Source organism: Equus caballus, chromosome 24 (genome assembly GCF_041296265.1).
Source record: "Equus caballus isolate H_3958 breed thoroughbred chromosome 24, TB-T2T, whole genome shotgun sequence".
Taxonomy (NCBI): domain Eukaryota; kingdom Metazoa; phylum Chordata; class Mammalia; order Perissodactyla; family Equidae; genus Equus; species Equus caballus.
Window position 1 is genome coordinate 11,059,285 of NC_091707.1, and position 21,260 is coordinate 11,080,544.

Sequence of the window (21,260 nt, forward strand, 5' to 3'; positions counted from 1 at the left end):
CATGCTGGAACCACCTCTCAGAGGTGCCAGAACCACATGCCGGACACTCCGGAATCACCTGCCGGGCATGCCGGAAACACCTGCGGGACATGCAGGAATCACCTGCCGGACATGCCGGAACCACCGGCTCGACTCGCCGGAACCATTGCCGGACATGCAAAATCACCTGCCGGCTACGCCAGAACCACTTGGCGAACACTCCGGAATCACCTGCCGGGCATGGCGGAACCACCTCTCAGAGGTTCCAGAACCGCTTGCCGAACACTCCAGAATCACCTGCCTCGCATGCCGGAACCACCTCTCAGAGGTTCCAGAACCACTTGCCGAACACTCCAGAATCACCTACGTGGCATGCCGGAACCACCTCTCAGAGGTGCCAGAACCACATGACGGACAATCCGGAATCACCTGCCGGGCATGCTGTAACCACATGCTGGACATGCCGGAACCACCTGCCGGACATGCCGGAACCACCTGCAGGACATTCCGGAACCACCGGCTCGACTCGCCGGAACCATTGCCGGACATGCAAAATCACCTGCTGGCTACGCCAGAACCACTTGGCGAACACTCCGGTATCACCTGCCGGGCATGGCGGAACCACCTCTAAGACATGCTGGAACCACATGCCAATGACACCGGAAGCACCTGCCGAGCAAGCCAGAACCACCTGCTCGACTCGCCAAAACCACCTGCTGGACACGCCAAAAGCACCTGCCGGCTACGCCACAACCATTTGGTGAACGCTTCGGAATCACCTGCCGGGCTGGCTGGAACAACCTGCCGGTCACGCCAACATCACCTGCCAGCTATGCCAGAACCACTTGGCGGACACCATGGAAACACCTGTCGGGCCGGCCGGAACCACCTATCAGACGTGCCAGAACCATGTGCCTGAGATGCCGGAACCACACCCCGAACAGACCGAAACCACCTGCCAGACCCGCCTGAACCACCTGCCGAGCACGCCGGAACCGCCTCCTCGACTCACCGGAACCACCTACTTGACACGCTAAAATCACCTGCCGGGTATGCCACAACCACTTGGTGGACACTCCGGAATCATCTGCCGGACATGCCAGAACCAGCTCTCAGACACACCAGAACCACGTGTCAGACACGCCGGAAGCACCTGCTGAGAATGCCAGAGCCAAATGCTCGACTTGCAAGAAACACCTGCCAGACACGCCAAAATCACCTGCCGGGTACGCCAGAACCACGTTGCGGACACTCCGGAATCACCTGTCGGGCATGCCGGAACCAACTCTCAGACGTGCCAGAACCTCGTGCCGGTCACGCCAGAACCACCTGCCGGACACGCCGGAACCACCGGCTCGACTCGCCGGAAACACCGCCGGACATGCAAAATGACCTGCCGGCTACGCCAGAACCACTTGGCGAACACTCCGGAATCACCTGTCGGGTGTGCTGGAACCACCCCTCAGAATTGCCAGAACCATGTTCTGGACACGCCGGTACCACCTGCCGAGTTACCGGAACCACCTGGTCCACTACCCAGAACCACCTAGTGGACACGCCAGAATCACCTGCCGACTACACCAGAACCACTCGGCAGACACTCCGGAACCACCTGCCGGGCATGCCGGAACGACCTCTCTGAGGTGCCAGAACCACATGCCGGAGACTCCGGTATCACCTGCCGGGCATGCCGGAACCACCTCTCAGAGGTGCCAGACCCACATGCCGGACACTCTGGAATCACCTGCCTGGCATGACGGAACCATCTTTCAGACGTGCCAGAACCATGTTCCGGACACGCTGGTACCACCTGCCGAGCTCGCCGGAACCACCTGCTGGACACGCCAAAATCACCTGCCAGCTACGCCAGAACCATACAGCAGACACTCCGGAATCACCTGCCGGGCTCTCTGGAACCACCTGCTGGTCACGCCAACATCACCTTTCAGCCACGCCAGAACCACTTGGCGGAAACTCCGGAAACACCTCTACGGACGGCGGTAACCACCTCTCAGACGTGCCAGACACATGTGCCTGAGATGCCGGAACCACTACCCGAACAGACCGAAACCACCTGCCAGACCCGCCTGAACCCCCTGGCGAGCACGCCTGATCCACCTGCTCAACTAGCCGGAACCAACTTCCTGACACGCCAAAATCACCTGCCGGCTACGCCACAACCATTTGGTGAACTCTTCGGAATCACCTGCCGGGCTGGCTCCAGAACCACTCGGCAGACTCTCCGGAACCACCTGCCGGGCATGCCGGAACCACCTCTAAGACATGCCGGAACCACATGCCAATGACACCGGAAGCACCTGCCAAGCACGCCAGAACCACCTGCTCGACTCGCCAAAACCACCTGCTGGACACGCCAAAATCACCTGCTGGCAATGCCACAACCATTTGGTGAACTCTTCGGAATCACCTGCCGGGCTTGCTGGAACCACCTGCTGGTGACGCCAACATCACCTGCCAGCTATGCCAGAACCACTTGGCGGACACCATGGAAACACCTGTCGGGCCGGCCGGAACCACCTCTCAGACGTGCCAGAACCATGAGCCTGAGATGCCGGAACCACTCCCCGAACAGACCGAAACCACCTGCCAGACCCGCCTGAAGCCCCTGGCAAGCACGCTTGAGCCACCTGCTCAACTAGCTGGAACCAACTTCCTGACACGCCAAAATCACCTGCCAGGTATACAAGAACCACTTGGTGGACACTCCGGAATCATCTGCCGGACATGCCAGAACCAGCTCTCAGACACACCAGAACCACGTGCCAGAGACGCCGGAAGCACCAGCTGAGCATGCCTGAGCCACCTGCTCGACTCGCAAGAAACACCTGTCGGACATGCCAAAATCACCTGCTGGGTACGCCAGAAACACTGGGCAGACGCTCCGGAATCACCTGTCGGGCGTGCCGGAACCACCTCTCAGACTTGCCAGAAACATGTTCTGGACACGCCGGTACCACCTGACAAGTATGCCGGAACCAGCTGATCCACTCCCCAGAACCACCTAGTGGTCACGCCAAAATCAACTGACGGCTACGCCAGAACCACTCAGCAGACACTCCGGAATCACAGTCCAGGCATTCCGGAACCACCTCTCAGAGGTGCCAGAACCAAATGTCGGACACTCCGGTATCACCTGCGGGGCATGCCGGAACCACCTCTCAGAGGTGCCGGAACCACATGCCGGACACTCCGGAATCACCTGCAGGGCATGCTGGAACCACATGCTGGACATGCCGGAACCATCTGCCGGACATGCCGGAACCACCTGCCGAGCACGCCGGAACCGCCTACTCGACTCGCCGGAACCACCTACCTGACACGCTAAAATCACCTGCCGGGTATGCCGCAACCACTTGGTGGACACTCCGGAATCATCTGCCGGACATGCCAGAACCAGCTCTCAGACTCACCAGAACCACGTGCCAGAGACGCCGGAAGCATCTGCTGAGCATGCCTGAGCCAAATGCTCGACTTGCAAGAAACACCTGCCTGACACGCCAAAATCACCTGCCGGGTACGCCAGAACCACGTGGCGGACACTCCGGAATCACCTGTCGGGCATGCCGGAACCAACTATCAGACGTAACAGAACCTCGTGCCGGTCACGCCAGAACCATCTGCCGGACAGACCGGAAACACCTGCTGGATACGCCGCAACCACCGGCTCGACTCCCCGGAACCACCGCCGGACATGCAAAATGACCTGCCGGCTACGCCAGAACCACTTGGCAAACACTCCGGAATCACCTGTTGGGCATGCCGGAACCACCTCTCAGACTTGCCAGAACCATGTTCCGGACACGCCGGTACGACCTGCCGAGTATGCCAGAACCACCTGATCCACTCCCCAGAACCACCTGCTGGATACGCCTGAATCACCTGCCGGCTACTCCAGAACCACTCGGCAGACACTCCGTAACCAACTGCCGGGCATGCCAAAACCACCTCTCAGAGGTGCCAGAACCACATGCCGGACACCCCGGAATCACCTGCCGGGCATGACGGAACCATCTCTCAGACTTGCCAGAACCATGTTCCGGACATGCCGGAACCACCTGCCGAGCTTGCCGGAACCACCTGCTGGACACGCCAAAATCACCTGCCGGCTACGCCACAACCACTCGGCAGACACTCGGGAATCACATGCCACGCATTCCGGAACCACCTCTCAGAGGTGCCAGAACCAAATGCAGGACACTCCGGAATCACCTGCCGGGCATGCCGGAACCACCTCTCAGAGGTGCCAGAACCACATGCCGGAGACTCCCGCATCACCTGCCGGGCATGCCGGAACCATCTGTCAGACTTGCCAGAACCATGTGCCTGAGATGCCGGAACCACACCCCGAACAGACGAAACCACCTGCCAGACCGGCCTGAACCACCTGCCGAGCACGCCGGAACCACCTACTCGACTCGCTGGAACCACCTACCTGATACGCTAAAATCACCTTCCGGGTATGCCACAACCACTTGGTGGACACTCCGGAATCACCTGTCGGGCATGCCGGAACCGCCTCTCAGACTTGCCAGAACCATGTTCCGGACACGCCGGTACCACCTCCCGAGTATGCCGGAACCACCTGATCCACACCCCAGAACCACCTGCTGGACACGCCAGAATCACCTGCCGACTACGCCAGAACCACTCGGAAGACAATCCGGAACCACCTGCCGGGCATGCCGGAACCACCTCTCAGAGGTGCCAGTACCACATGCCGAACACTCCGGAATCACCTGCCGGGCATGCCGGAACCACCTCTCAGAGGTGCCAGAACCGCATGCCGGACACTCCCGAATCACCTGCCGGGCATGCCGGAACCATCTCTCAGAGGTGCAAGAACCTTGTTCCGGACATGCTGGTACCACCTGCCGAGCTCGCCGGAACCACCTGCTGTACACGCCAAAATCACCTGCCAGCTACGCCAGAACCACACGGCAGACACTCCGGAATCACTTGCCGGGCTGGCTGGAACCACCTGCCGGTCACGCCAACATCACCTTTCAGCTACGCCAGAACCCCTTGGAGGACACTCCGGAAACACCTTTCCGGCCGGCCGGAACCACCTCTCAGACGTGCCAGAACCATGTGCCTGAGATGCCGGAACCACTCCCCGAACAGACCGAAACCACCTGCCAGACCCGCCTGAACCCCCTGGCGAGCACGCCTGATCCACCTGCTCAACTAGCCGGAACCAACTTCCTGACATTCCAAAATCAACTGCCGGCTACGCCACAACCATTTGGTGAACTCTTCGGAATCACCTGCCGGGCTGGCTCCAGAACCACTCCGCAGACACTCTGGAGCCACCTGCCGGGCATGCCGGAACCACCTCTCAGACATGCCGGAACCACATGCCAATGACACCGGAAGCACCTGCCGAGCACGCCAGAACCACCTGCTCGACTCGCCAAAACCACCTGCTGGACACGCCAAAATCACCTGCCGGCTACGCCACAACCATTTGGTGAACTCTTTGGAATCACCTGCCGGGCTTGCTGGAACCACCTGCTGGTCACGCCAACATCACCTGCCAGCTATGCCAGAACCACTTGGCGGACACCATGGAAACACCTGTCGGGCCGGCCGGAACCACCTCTCAGACGTGCCAGAACCATGACCCTGAGATGCCGGAACCACTCCCCGAACAGACCGAAACCACCTGCCAGACCCGCCTGAAGCCCCTGGCAAGCACGCCTGAGCCACCTGCTCAACTAGCTGGAACCAACTTCCTGACACGCCAAAATCACCTGCCAGGTATACAAGAACCACTTGGTGGACACTCCGGAATCATCTGCCGGACATGCCAGAACCAGCTCTCAGACACACCAGAACCACGTGCCAGAGACGTCGGAAGCAACAGCTGAGCATGCCTCAGCCAACTGCTCGACTCGCAAGATACACCTGTCGGACATGCCAAAATCACCTGCTGGGTACGCCAGAAACACTGGGCGGACGCTCCGGAATCACCTGTCGGGCGTGCCGGAATCACCTCTCAGACTTGCCAGAACCATGTTCTGGACACGCCGGTACCACCTGCCGAGTATGCCGGAACCAGCTGATCCACTCCCCAGAACCACCTAGTGGTCACGCCAAAATCAACTGCCGGCTACGCCAGAACCACTCGGCAGACACTCCGGAATCACAGGCCAGGCATTCCGGAACCACCTCTCAGGGGTGCCAGAACCAAATGTCGGACACTCCGGTATCACCTGCCGGGCATGCCGGAACCAACTCTCAGAGGTGCCAGAACCACATGCCGGACACTCCGGAATCACCTGCAGGGCATGCTGGAACCACATGCTGGACATGCCGGAACCACCTGCAGGACATGCCAGAACCACCTGCCGGACATTCCGGAACCACCGGCTCGACTCGCCGGAACCATTGCCGGACATGCAAAATCACCTGCCGGCTACGCCAGAACCACTTGGCGAACACTCCGGTATCACCTGTCGGGCATGCCGGAACCACCTCTCAGAGGTGCCAGAACCATATGCCGGACACTCCGGAATCACCTGCCGGGCATGCCGGAACCACCTGCCGGACATGCCGGAACCACATGCCGGACATGCCGGAACCACCGGCTCGACTCGCCGGAACCATTGCCGGACATGCAAAATCACCTGCCGGCTACGCCAGAACCACTTGGCGAACACTCCGGAATCACCTGCCGGGCATGGCGGAACCACCTCTAAGACATGCCGGAACCACATGCCAATGACACCGGAAGCACCTGCCGAGCAAGCCAGAACCACCTGCTCGACTCGCCAAAACCACCTGCTGGACACGCCAAAATCACCTGCCGGCTACGCCACAACCATTTGGTGAACGCTTCGGAATCACCTGCCGGGCTGGCTGGAACCACCTGCCGGTCACGCCAACATCACCTGCCAGCTATGCCGGAACCACTTGGCGGACACCATGGAAACAATTGTCGGGCCGGCCGAAACCACCTATCAGACGTGCCAGAACCATGTGCCTGAGATGCCGGAACCACACCCCGAACAGACCAAAACCACCTGCCATACCCGCCTGAACCACCTGCCGAGCACGCCGGAACCGCCTACTCGACTCGCCGGAACCACCTACCTGACACGCTAAAATCACCTGCCGGGTATGCCACAACCACTTGGTGGACACTCCGGAATCATCTGCCGGACATGCCAGAACCAGCTCTCAGACTCACCAGAACCACGTGCCAGACACGCCGGAAGCACCTGCTGAGCATGCCTGAGCCAAATGCTCGGCTTGCAAGAAACACCTGCCTGACACGCCAAAATCCCCTGCCGGGTACGCCAGAACCACGTGGCGGACACTCCGGAATCACCTGTCGGGCATGTCGGAACCAACTCTCAGACGTGCCAGAACCTCGTGCCAGTCACGCCAGAACCACCTGCCAGACAGTCCGGAAACACCTGCTGCATACGCCGCAACCACCGGCTCGACTCGCCGGAACCACCGCCGGACATGCAAAATGACCTGCCGGCTATGCCAGAACCACTTGGCGAACACTCCGGAATCACCTGTCGGGCCTGCCCGAACCACCTCTCAGAATTGCCAGAACCATGTTCCGGACACGCCGGTACCACCTGCCGAGTATGCCGGAACCACCTGATCCACTCCCCACAACCACCAGCTGGACACGCCAGAATCACCTGCCGACTACGCCAGAACCACTCGGCAGACACTCCGGAACCACCTGACGGGCATGCCGGAACCACCTATCAGAGGTGCCAGAACCACATGCCGGACACTCCGGAATCACCTGCCTGGCATGACGGAACCATCTCTCAGACATGCCAGAACCATGTTCCGGACACGCTGGTACCACCTGCCGAGCTCGCCGGAACCACCTGCTGTACACGCCAAAATCACCTGCCAGCTATGCCAGAACCACACGGCAGACACTCCGGAATCACCTGCCGGGCTGGCTGGAACCACCTGCCGGTCACGCCAGCATCACCTTTCAGCTACGCCGGAACCACTTGGCGGACACTCCGGAAACACCTGTCGGGCCGGTCGGAACTACCTCTCAGACGTGCCAGAACCATGTGCCTGAGATGCCGGAACCACTCCCCGAACAGACCGAAACCACCTGCCAGACCCGCCTGAACCCCCTGGCGAGCACGCCTGATCCACCTGCTCAACTAGCCGGAACCAACTTCCTGACACGCCAAAATCACCTGCCGGCTACGCCACAACCATTTGGTGAACTCTTCGGAATCACCTGCCGGGCTGGCTCCAGAACCACTCGGCAGACTCTCCGGAACCACCTGCCGGGCATGCCGGAACCACCTCTCAGACATGCCGGAACCACTTGCCAATGACACCGGAAGCACCTGCCAAGCACGCCAGAACCACCTGCTCGACTCGCCAAAACCACCTGCTGGACACGCCAAAATCACCTGCCGGCAATGCCACAACGATTTGGTGAACTCTTCGGAATCACCTGCCGGGCTTGCTGGAACCACCTGCTGGTCACGCCAACATCACTTGCCAGCTATGCCATAACCACTTGGCGGACACCATGGAAACACCCGTCGGGCCGGCCGGAACCACCTCTCAGACGTGCCAGAACCATGAGCCTGAGATGCCGGAACCACTCCCCGAACAGACCGAAACCACCTGCCAGACCCGCCTGAACCCCCTGGCGAGCACGCCTGGTCCACCTGCTCAACTAGCCGGAACCAACTTCCTGACACGCCAAAATCACCTGCCAGGTATACAAGAACCACTTGGTGGACACTCCGGAATCATCTGCCGGAGATGCCAGAACCAGCTCTCAGACACACCAGAACCACGTGCCAGAGACGCTGGAAGCACCTGCTGAGCATGCCTCAGCCACCTGCTCGACTGGCAAGATACACCTGTCAGACAGGCGTAAATCACCTACCGGGTACGCCAGAAACACTTGGCGGACGCTCCGGAATCACCTGTCGGGCGTGACGGAACCACATCTCAGACTTGCCAGAACCATGTTCTGGACACGCCGGTACCACCTGCCGAGTATGCGGGAACCAGCTGATCCACTCCCCAGAACCACCTAGTGGACATGCCAAAATCAACTGCCGGCTACGCCAGAACCACATGGCGAACACTCCGGAATCACCTGTCGGGCATGCCGGAACCACCTCTCAGAGGTGCCAGAACCAAATGCCGGAGACTCCAGAATCACCTGTCGGGCATGCCGGAACCAACTCTCAGACGTGCCAGAACCTCGTGCCGGACATGACAGAACCACCTGCTCGACTCGCCAAAACCACCTGCTGGAAACGCCAAAATTACCTTCCGGATACGCAAGAACCATTTGGTGAACACTTCGGAATCACCTGCCTGACTGGCTGAAACCACCTGCCGGTCACGCCAACATCACCTGCCAGCTATGCCAGAACCACTTCGCGGAGGCTCCGGAATCACCTGTCGGGCATGCCGGAACCAACTCTCAGACGTGCCAGAACCTCGTGCCGGACACGCCAGAAGCACCTGCCGGACAGACAGGAAACACCTGCTGGACACGCCGGAACCACCGGCTCGACTCGCCGGAACCACCGCCGGACATGCCAAATGACCTGCCGGCTACGCTAGAACCACTTGGCGAACACTCCGGAATCACCTGTCGGGCATGCCGGAACCACCTCTCAGACTTGCCAGAACCATGTTCCAGACACGCCGGTACCACCTGCCGAGTATGCCGGAACCACCTGATCCACACTCCAGAACCACCTGCTGGACACGCCAGAATCACCTGCCGGCTACGCCACAACCACTCGGCAGACACTCCTGAACCACCTGCTGGGCATGGCGGAACCACCTCTCGGAGGTGCCAGAACCACATGCCGGACACTCCGGAATCACCTGCCGGGCATGCCGGAACCATCTCTCAGACGTGCCAGAACCATGTTCTGGACACGACGGTACCACCTGCCGAGCTCGCCGGCACCACATGCTGGACATGCCAAAATCACCTGCCGGCTACGCCAGAACCACTCAGCAGACACTCCGGAATCACCTGCCGGGCTGGCTGGAACCACCTGCCGGTCACGCCAACATCACGTTTCAGCTACGCAGGAACCACTTGGCGGACACTCCGGAAACCCTGTAGGGCCGGCCAGAAGCACATCTCAGACGTGCCCGAACCATGTGCCTGAGATGCCGGAACCACACACCGAACAGACCGAAACCACCTGCCAGACCCGCCTGAACCCCCTGGCGAGCACGCCTGATCCACCTGCTCAACTAGCCGGAACCACGTTCCAGACACGCCAAAATCACCTGCCAGGTCTCCCAGAACCACTTGGTGGACACTCCAGAATCATCTGCCAGACATGCCAGAACCAGCTCTCAGACACACCAGAACCACATGCCAGACACGCCGGAAGCAACTGCTGATCATGCCTGAGCCAAATGCTCGACTTGCAAGAAACACCTGCCAGACACGCCAAAATCACCTGCCGGCTACGCCAGAACCACTCGGCAGACACTCCGGAATCACATTCCAGGCATTCCGGAACCACCTCTTAAAGGTGCCAGAACCAAATGCCGGACATTCCGGTATAACCTGCTGGGCATGCCGGAACCACCTCTCAGAGGTGCCAGAACCACATGCCGGACACTCCGGAATCACCTGCCGGGCGTGCCGGAACCACCTGCTGGACATGCCGGAACCACCGGCTCGACTCGCCGGAACCATTGCCGGACATGCAAAATCACCTCCTGGCTACGCCAGAACCACTTGGCGAACACTCTGGAATCACCTGCCGGGCATGGCGGAACCACCTCTCAGACATGACGGAACCACATGCCAATGACACCGGAAGCACCTGCCGAGCACGCCAGAACCACCTGCTCGACTCGCCAAAACCACCCGATGGACACGCCAAAATCACCTGCCGGCTTTGACAGAACCACTCGGCAGACACTCCGGAATCACCTACCGGGCTGGCTGGAACCACCTGCCGGTCACGCCAACATCACCTTTCAGCTACGCCAGAACCACTTGGCGGACACTCCGGAAACACCTGTCGGGACGGCCAGAACCACCTATCAGACGTGCCAGAACCATGTGCCTGAGATGCCGGAACCACTCCCCGAACAGACCGAAACCACCTGCCAGACCCGCCTGAACCCCCTGGCGAGCACGCCTGATCCACCTGCTCAACTAGCCGGAACCACCTTCCTGACACGCCAAAATCACCTGCCAGGTATACCAGAACCACTTGGTGGACACTCCGGAATCATCTGCCGTACATGCCAGAACCAGCTCTCAGACACACCAGAACCACGTGCCAGAGACGCCGGAAGCACCAGCTGAGCATGCCTCAGCCACCTGCTCGACTCGCAAGAAACACCTGTCGGACATGCCAAAATCACCTGCCGGGTACGCCAGAATCACTTGGCGACGCTCCAGAATCACCTGTCGGGCATGCCGGAACCACCTCTCAGACTTGCCAGAACCATGTTCCGGACACACCGGTACCACCTGCCGAGTATGCCGGAACCACCTGATCCACTCCCCAGAACCACCTAGTGGACACGCCAAAATCAACTGCCGGCTACGCCACAACCGCTCGGCAGACACTCCGGAATCACAGGCCAGGCATTCCGGAACCACCTCTCAGAGGTGCCAGAACCAAATGCCGGACACTCTGGGATCACCTGCCGGGCATGCCGGAACCACCTCTCAGAGGTGCGAGAACCACATGCCGGGCACTCCGGAATCACCTGCCGGGCATGCTGTAACCACATGCTGGACATGCCGGAACCACCTGCCGGACATTCCGGAACCACCGGCTCGACTCGCCGGAACCATTGCCGGCGTGCAAAATCACCTGCTGGCTACGCCAGAAGCACTTGGCGAACACTCCGGTATCACCTGCCGGGCATGCCGGAACCACCTCTCAGAGGTGCGAGAACCACATGCCGGACACTCCGTAATCACCTGCCGGGCATGCCGGAACCACCTGCCGGACATGCCGGAACCACCGGTTCGACTCGCCGGAACCACTGCCGGACATGCAAAATGACCTGCCGGCTATGCCAGAACCTCTTGGGGAACACTCCGGAATCACCTGCCGGGCATGGCGGAACCACCTCTCAGACATGCCGGAACCACATGCCAATGACACTGGAAACACATAGCGAGCACGCCAGAACCACCTGCTCGACTCGCCAAAACCACCTGCTGGACACGCCAAAATCACCTTCCGGCTAGGCCACAACCATTTGGTGAACACTGCGGAATCACCTGCCGGGCTGGCTGGAACCACCTGCCGGTCATGCCAACATCACCTGCCAGCTATGCCAGAACCACTTGGCGGACACCATGGAAACACCTGTCGGGCCGGCCGGAACCACCTATCAGACATGCCAGAACCATGTGCCTGAGATGCCGGAACCACACCCCGAACAGACCGAAACCACCTGCCAGACCCGCCTGAACCACCTGCCGAGCACGCCGGAACCACCTACTCGACTCGCTCGAACCACCTACCTGACACGCTAAAATCACCTGCCGGGTATGCCACAACCACTTGGTGGACACTCCGGAATCATCTGCCGGACATGCCAGAACCAGCTCTCAGACACACCAGAACCACGTGCCAGACACGCCGGAAGCGTCTGCTGAGCATGCCTGAGCCAAATGCTCGACTTGCAAGAAACACCTGCCAGACACGCCAAAATCACCTGCCGGGTACGCCACAACCACGTGGCGGACACTCCGGGATCACCTGTCGGGCATGCCGGAACCAACTCTCAGACGTGCCAGAACTTCGTGAGGGTCACGCCATAACCACCTGCTGGACAGACCGGAAACACCTGCTGGACACGCCGGAACCACCGGCTCGACTCGCCGGAACCACCGCCGGACATGCAAAATGACCTGCCGGCTACGCCAGAACCACTTGGCGAACACTCCGGAATCACCTGTCGGGCATGCCGGAACCACCTCTCAGACTTGCCAGAACCATGTTCCGAACACGCCAGTACCACCTGCCGAGTATGCCCGACCCACCTGATCCACTCCCCAGAACCACCAGCTGGATACGCCAGAATCACCTGCCGGCTACTCCAGAACCACTCGGCAGACACTCCGTAAACAACTGCCGGGAATGCCGGAACCATCTCTCAGACGTGCCAGAACAATGTTCCGGACATGCCGGAACCACCTGCCGAGCTCGCCGGAACCACCTGCTGGACACGCCAAAATCACCTGCCGGCTACGCCAGAACCACTTGGCAGACACTCCGGAATCACATGCCAGACATTCCGGAACCACCTCTCAGAGGTGCCAGAACCAAATGCCGGACACTCCGGTATCACCTGCCGGGCATCCCGGAACCACCTCTCAGAGGTGCCACAACCACATGCCGGACACTCTGGAATCACCTGCCGGGCATGCCGGAACCACCTGCCGGACATGCCGGAACCACCGGCTCGACTCCAGGGAACCATTGCCGGACATGCAAAATCACCTGCCGGCTACGCCAGAACCACTTGGCGAACACTCCGGAATCACCTGCCGGCATGGCGTAACCACATCTCAGACATGCCGGAACCACATGCCAATTACACCGGAAGCACCTGTCGAGCAAGCCAGAACCACCTGCTCGACTTGCCAAAACCACCTGCTGGACATGCCAAAATCGTCTGCCGGCTACGCCACAACCATTTGGTGAACTCTTCGGAATCACCTGCTGGGCTTGCTGGAACCACATGCCGGTCACGCCAACATCACCTGCCAGCTATGCCAGAACCACTTGGCGGACACCATGGAAACACCCGTCGGGCCGGCCGGAACCACCTCTCAGACGTGCCAGAACCATGAGCCTGAGATGCCGGAACCACACCCCGAACAGACCGAAACCACCTGCCAGACCGCCTGAACCCCCTGGTGAGCACGCCTGATCCACCTGCTCAACTAGCCGGAACCAACTTCCTGACACGCCAAAATCACCTGCCAGGTATACAAGAACCACTTGGGGGACACTCCAGAATCATCTGCCGGAGATGCCAGAACCAGCTCTCAGACACACCAGAACCACGTGCCAGAGACGCCGGAAGCACCTGCTGAGCATGCCTCAGCCACCTGCTCGACTGGCAAGATACACCTGTCAGACAGGTGTAAATCACCCACTGGGTACGCCAGAAACACTTGGCGGACGCTCCGGAATCACCTGTCGGGCGTGCCGGAACCACCTCTCAGACTTGCCAGAACCATGTTCTGGACACGCCGGGACCACCTGCCGAGTATGCCGGAACCAGCTGATCCACTCCCCAGAACCACCTAGTGGACACGCCAAAATCAACTGCTGGCTACGCCAGAACCCCTCGGCAGACACTCCGGAATCACAGGCCAGGCATTCCGGAACCACCTCTCAGAGGTGCCAGAACCAAATGTCGGAGACTCCGGTATCACCTGCCGGGCATGCCGGAACCACCTCTCAGAGGTGCCAGAACCACATGCCGGACACTCCGGAATCACCTGCAGGGCATGCTGGAACCACCTGCCGGACATTCCGGATCCACCTGCCAGACATTCCGGAACCACCGGCTCGACTCGCCGGAACCATTGCCGGACATGCAAAATCAGCTGCCGGCTACGCCAGAACTACTTGGCGAACACTCCGGTATCACCTGCCGGGCATGCCGGAACCACCTCTCAGAGGTGCCAGAACCACATGCCGGACACTCCGGAATCACCTTCCGGGCATGCCGGAACCACCTGCCGGACATGCCGGAACCACCGGCTTGACTCGCCGGAACCATTGCCGGACATGCAAAATCACCTGCCGGCTACGACAGAACCACTTGGCGAACACTCCGGAATCACCTGCCGGGCATGGCGGAACCACCTCTAAGACATGCCGGAAGCACATCCCAATGACACCGGAAGCACCTGCCGAGCACGCCAGAACCACCTGCTCGACTCGCCAAAACCACCTGCTGGACACGCCAAAATCACCTGCCGGCTACGCCACAACCATTTGGTGAACGCTTCGGAATCACCTGCCGGGCTGGCTGGAACCACCTGCCGGTCACGCCAACATCACCTGCCAGCTATGCCAGAACCACTTGGCGGACACCATGGAAACACCTGTCGGGCCGGTCGGAACCAACTATCAGACGTGCCAGAACCATGTGCCTGAGATGCCGGAACCACACCCCGAACAGAACGAAACCACCTGCCAGACCCGCCTGAACCACCTGCCGAGAACACTGGAACCGCCTACTCGACTCGCCGGAACCACCTACCTGACACGCTAAAATCACCTGCCGGGTGTGCCACAACCACTTGGTGGACACTCCGGAATCATCTGCCAGACATGCCAGAACCAGCTCTCAGACTCACCAGAACAACGTGCCAGACACGCCGGAAGCACCTGCTGAGCATGCCTGAGCCAAATGCTCGACTTGCAAGAAACACCTGCCAGACACGCCAAAATCACCTGCCGGGTACGCCAGAACCACGTGGCGGACACTCCGGAATCACCTGTCGGGCATGCCGGAACCAACTCTCAGACATGCCAGAACCTCGTGCCAGTCACGCCAGAACCACCTGCCAGACAGACCGGAAACACCTGCTGGATACGCCGCAACCACCGGCTCGACTCGCCGGAACCACCGCCGGACATGCAAAATGACCTGCCGGCTATGCCAGAACCACTTGGCGAACACTCCGGAATCACCTGTCGGGCCTGCCCGAACCACCTCTCAGACTTTCCAAAACCATGTTCCGGACACGCCGGTACCACCTGCCGAGTATGCCGGAACCAACTGATCCACTCCCCAGAACCACGTTCTTGATACGCCAGAATCACCTGCCGGCTACTCCAGAACCACTTGGCAGACACTCCGTAACCAACTGCCGGGCATGCCGGAACCACCTCTCAGAGGTGCCAGAACCGCATGCCGGACACTCCGGAATCACCTGCCGGGCATGCCGGAACCACCTCTCAGAGGTGCCAGAACCACATGCCGGACACTCCCGAATCACCTGCCGGGCATGCCGGAACCATCTGTCAGACGTGCCAGAACCATGTGCCTGAGATGCCGGAACCACACCCCGAACAGACGAAACCACCTGCCAGACCCGCCTGAACCATCTTCCGAGCACGGCGGAACCACCTACTCGACTCGCTGGAAGCACCTACCTGACACGCTAAAATCACCTGCCGGGTATGCCACAACCACTTGGTGGACACTCCGGAATCATCTGCCGGACATGCCAGAACCAGCTCTCAGACACACCAGAACGACGTGCCAGACACGCCGGAAGCACCTGCTGAGAATGCCGGAGCCAAATGCTCGACTTGCAAGAAGCACCTGCCAGAAACGCCAAAATCACCTGCCGGGTACGCCAGAACCATGTTGCGGACACTCCGGAATCACCTGTCGGGCATGCCGGAACCAACTCTCAGACGTGCCAGAACCTCGTGCCGGTCACGCCAGAACCACCTGCCGGACAGACCGGAAACACTTGCTGGACACGCCGGAACCACCGGCTCGACTCGCCGGAACCACCGCCGGACATGCAAAATGACCTGCCGGCTACGCCAGAACCACTTGGCGAACACTCCGGAATCACCTGTCGGGCATGCCGGAACCACCTCTCAGACTTGCCAGAACCAAGTTCCAGACACGCCGGTACCACCTGCCGAGTATGCCGGAACCACCTGATCCACTCCCCAAAACCACCTGCTGGATACGCCAGAATCACCTGCCGGCTACGCCAGAACCACTCGGCAGACACTCCATAAGCAACTGCCGGGCATGCCGGAACCATCTCTCAGACGTGCCAGAACCATGTCCCGGACATGCCGGAACCACCTGCCGAGCTCGCCGGAACCACCTGCTGGACACGCCAAAATCACCTGCCGGCTACGCCAGAACCACTCGGCAGACACTCCGGAATCACATGCCGGGCATTCCGGAACCACCTCTCACAGGTGCCAGAACCAAATGCTGGACACTCCGGAATCACCTGCCGAGCATGCCGGAACCACCTGCTGGACATGCCAGAACCACCTGCTCGACTAGCCGTAACCATTGCCGGACATGCAAAATCACCTGCCGGCTACGCCAGAACCACTTGGCGAACACTCCGGAATCACCTGCCGGGCATGGCGGAACCACCTCTCAGACATGCCGGAACCACATGCCAATGACACCGGAAGCACCTGCCAACCACGCCAGAACCACCTGCTCGACTCGCCAAAACCACCTGCTGGACACGCCAAAATCACCTGCCGGCTACGCCACAACCATTTGGTGAACTCTTCGGAATCACCTGCCGGGCTTGCTGGAACCACCTGCCGGTCACGCCAATATCACCTGCCAGCTATGCCAGAACCACTTGGCGGACACCATGGAATCACCTGTTGGGCATGCCGGAACCGCCTCTCAGACTGGCCAGAACCATGTTCCTTACACGCCGGTACCACCTGCCGAGTATGCCGGAACCAACTGATCCACTCCCCAGAACCACCTGCTGGACACGCCAGAATCACCTGCTGACTACGCCAGAACCACTCGGCAGACACTCCGGAACCACCTGCCGGGCATGCCGGAACCAACTCTCAGAGGTGCCAGAACCACATGCCGAACACTCCAGAATCACCTGCCGGGCATCCCGGAACCACCTCTCAGAGGTGCCAGAACCACATGCCGGACACTCCCGAATTACCTGCCGGGCATGCCGGAACCACCTCTCAGAGGTGCCAGAACCAAATGCCGGAGACTCCGGTATCACCTGCCGGGCATGCTGGAACCACCTCTCAGAGGTGCCAGAACGACATGCCGGACACTCCGGAATGACCTGCCGGGCATGCCGGAACCACCTGCTGGACATGCAGGAATCACCTGCCGGACATGCCGGAACCACCGGCTCGACTTGCCGGAACCATTGCCGGACATGCAAAATCACCTGCCGGCTACGCCAGAACCACTTGGCGAACACTCCGGAATCACCTGCCGGGCATGGCGGAACCACCTCTCAGACATGCTGGAACCACATGCCAATGACACCGGAAGCACCTGCCAAGCACGCCAGAACCACCTGCTCGACTCGCCAAAACCACCTGCTGGACACGCCAAAATCACCTGCCGGCTACGCCACAACCATTTGGTGAACTCTTCGGAATCACCTGCCGGGCTGTCTGGAACCACCTGCCGGTCACGCCAACATCACCTGCCAGCTATGCCAGAACCACTTGGCGGACACCATGGAAACACCTGTCGGGCCGGCCGGAACCACCTATCAGACGTGCCAGAACCATGTGCCTGAGATGCCGGAACCACACCCCGAACAGACCAAAACCACCTGCCAGACCCGCCTGAACCACCTGCCGAGCATGCCGGAACCACCTACTCGGCTCGCTGGAACCACCTACCTGACACGCTAAAATCACCTGCCGGGTATGCCACAACCCCTTGGTGGACACTCCGGAATCATCTGCCGGACATGCCAGAACCAGCTCTCAGACTCACCAGAACCGCGTGCCAGACACGCCGGAAGCACCTGCTGAGCATGCCTGAGCCAAATGCTCGACTTGCAAGAAACACCTGCCAGACACGCCAAAATCACCTGCCGGGTACGCCAGAACCACGTTGTGGACACTCCGGAATCACCTGTCGGGCATGCCGGAACCAACTCTCAGACGTGCCAGAACCTCGTGCCGGTCACGCCAGAACCACCTGCCGGACACGCCAGAACCACCGGCTCGACTCGCCGGAACCACCGCCGGACATGCAAAATGAGCTGCCGGCTACTCCAGAACCACTTGGCGAACACTCCGGAATCACCTGTCGGGCATGCCGGAACCGCCTCTCACACTTGCCAGAACCATGTTCCTTACACGCCGGTACCACCTGCCGAGTATGCCGGAACCAACTGATCCACTCCCCAGAACCACCTGCTGGACACGCCAGAATCACCTGCCGACTACGCCAGAACCAATCAGCAGACACTCCGGAACCACCTGCCGGGCATGCCGGAACCACCTCTCAGAGGTTCCAGAACCACTTGCCGAACACTCCAGAATCACCTGCCGGGCATCCCGGAACCACCTCTCAGAGGTGCCAGAACCACATGCCGGACACTCCCGAATCACCTGCCGGGCATGCCGGAACCACCTCTCAGACGTGCCAGAACCATGTTCCGGACACGCTGGTACCACCTGCCGAGCTCGCCGGAACCACCTGCAGCACACGCCAAAATCACCTGCCAGCTACACCAGAACCACACGGCAGACACTCCGGAATCACCTGCCTGGCTGGCTGGAACCACCTGCCGGTCACGGCAATATCACCTGCCAGCTGTGCCAGAACCACTTGGCGGACACCATGGAAACACCTGTCGGGCCGGCCGGAACCACCTCTCAGACGTGCCAGAACCATGACCCTGAGATGGCGGAAACACTCCCCGAACAGACCGAAACCACCTGCCAGACCCGCCTGAAGCCCCTGGCAAGCACGCCTGATCCACCTGCTCAACTAGCTGGAACCAACTTCCTGACATGCCAAAATAACCTGCCAGGTATACCAGAACCACTTGGTGGACACTCCGGAATCATCTGCCGGACATGCCAGAACCAGCTCTCAGACACACCAGAACCACGTGCCAGAGACGCCGGAAGCACCAGCTGAGCATGCCTGAGCCACCTGCTCGACTCGCAAGATACACCTGCCTGACACGCCAAAATCACCTGCCGGGTACGCCAGAACCACGTGGCGGACACTCCGGAATCACCTGTCGGGCATGCCGGAACCAACTCTCAGACGTGCCAGAACCTCGTGCCGGTCACGCCAGAACCACCTGCCGGACAGACCGGAAACACCTGCTGGATACGCCGCAACCACCGGCTCGACTCGCCGGAACCACCACCGGACATGCAAAATGACCTGCCGGCTATGCCAGAACCACTTGGCGAACACTCCGGAATCACCTGTCGGGCCTGCCCGAACCACCTCTCAGACTTGCCAAAACCATGTTCCGGACACGCAGGTACCACCTGCCGAGTATGCCGGAACCACCTGATCCACTCCCCAGAACCACCTGCTGGATACGCCAGAATCACCTGCCGGCTACTCAAGAACCACTTGGCAGACACTCCGTAACCAACAGCCGGGCATGCCGGAACCACCTCTCAGAGGTGCCAGAACCGCATGCGGGACACTCCGGAATCACCTGCCGGGCATGCCGGAACCACCTCTCAGAGGTGCCAGAACCACATGCCGGACACTCCCGAATCACCTGCCGGGCATGCCGGAACCATCTGTCAGACGTGCCAGAACCATGTACCTGAGATGCCGGAACCACACCCCGAACAGACGAAACCACCTGCCAGATCCGACTGAACCATCTTCCGAGCACGCCGAAACCACCTACTCGACTCCGGAATCACCTGCCGGGCATGCCGGAACCACCTCTCAGAGGTGCCAGAACCACATGCCGGACACTCCCGAATCACCTGTCGGGCATGCCGGAACCGCCTCTCAGACTTGCCAGAACCATGTTCCTGAGATGCCGGAACCACACCCCGAACAGACCGAAACCACCTGCCAGACCGGCCTGAACCACCGGCCGAGCACTCCCCAGAACCACATGCTGGACACGCCAGAATCACCTGCCGACTACGCCAGAACCACTCGGCAGACACTCCGGAACCACCTGCCGAGCATGCCAGAACCACCTCTCAGAGGTGCCAGAACCACATGCCGGACACTCCGGAATCACCTGCCGGGCATGCTGGAACCACATGCCGGACACTCCGGAATCACCTGCCGGGCATGCCGGAACCACCTGCCGGACATGCCGGAACCACCGGCTCGACTCGCCGGAACCATTGCCGGACATGAAAAGTCACCTGCTGGCTATGCCAGAACCACTAGGGGAACACTCCGGAATCACCTGCCGGGCATGGCGGAACCACCTATCAGACATGCCGGAACCACCTGCCGAGTATGCCGGAACCAGCTGATCCACTCCCCAGAACCACCTAGTGGTCACGCCAAAATCAACTGACGGCTAAGCCAGAACCACTCGGCAGACACTCCGGAATCACAGGCCAGGCATTCCGGAACCACCTCTCAGAGGTGCCAGAATCAAATGTCGGACACTCCGGTATCACCTGCCGGACATGCCGGAACCACCTCTCAGAGGTGCCAGAACCACATGCCGGACACTCCGGAATCACCTGCAGGGCATGCTGGAACCACATGCTGGACATGCCGGAACCACCTAGCGGACATGCCGGAAC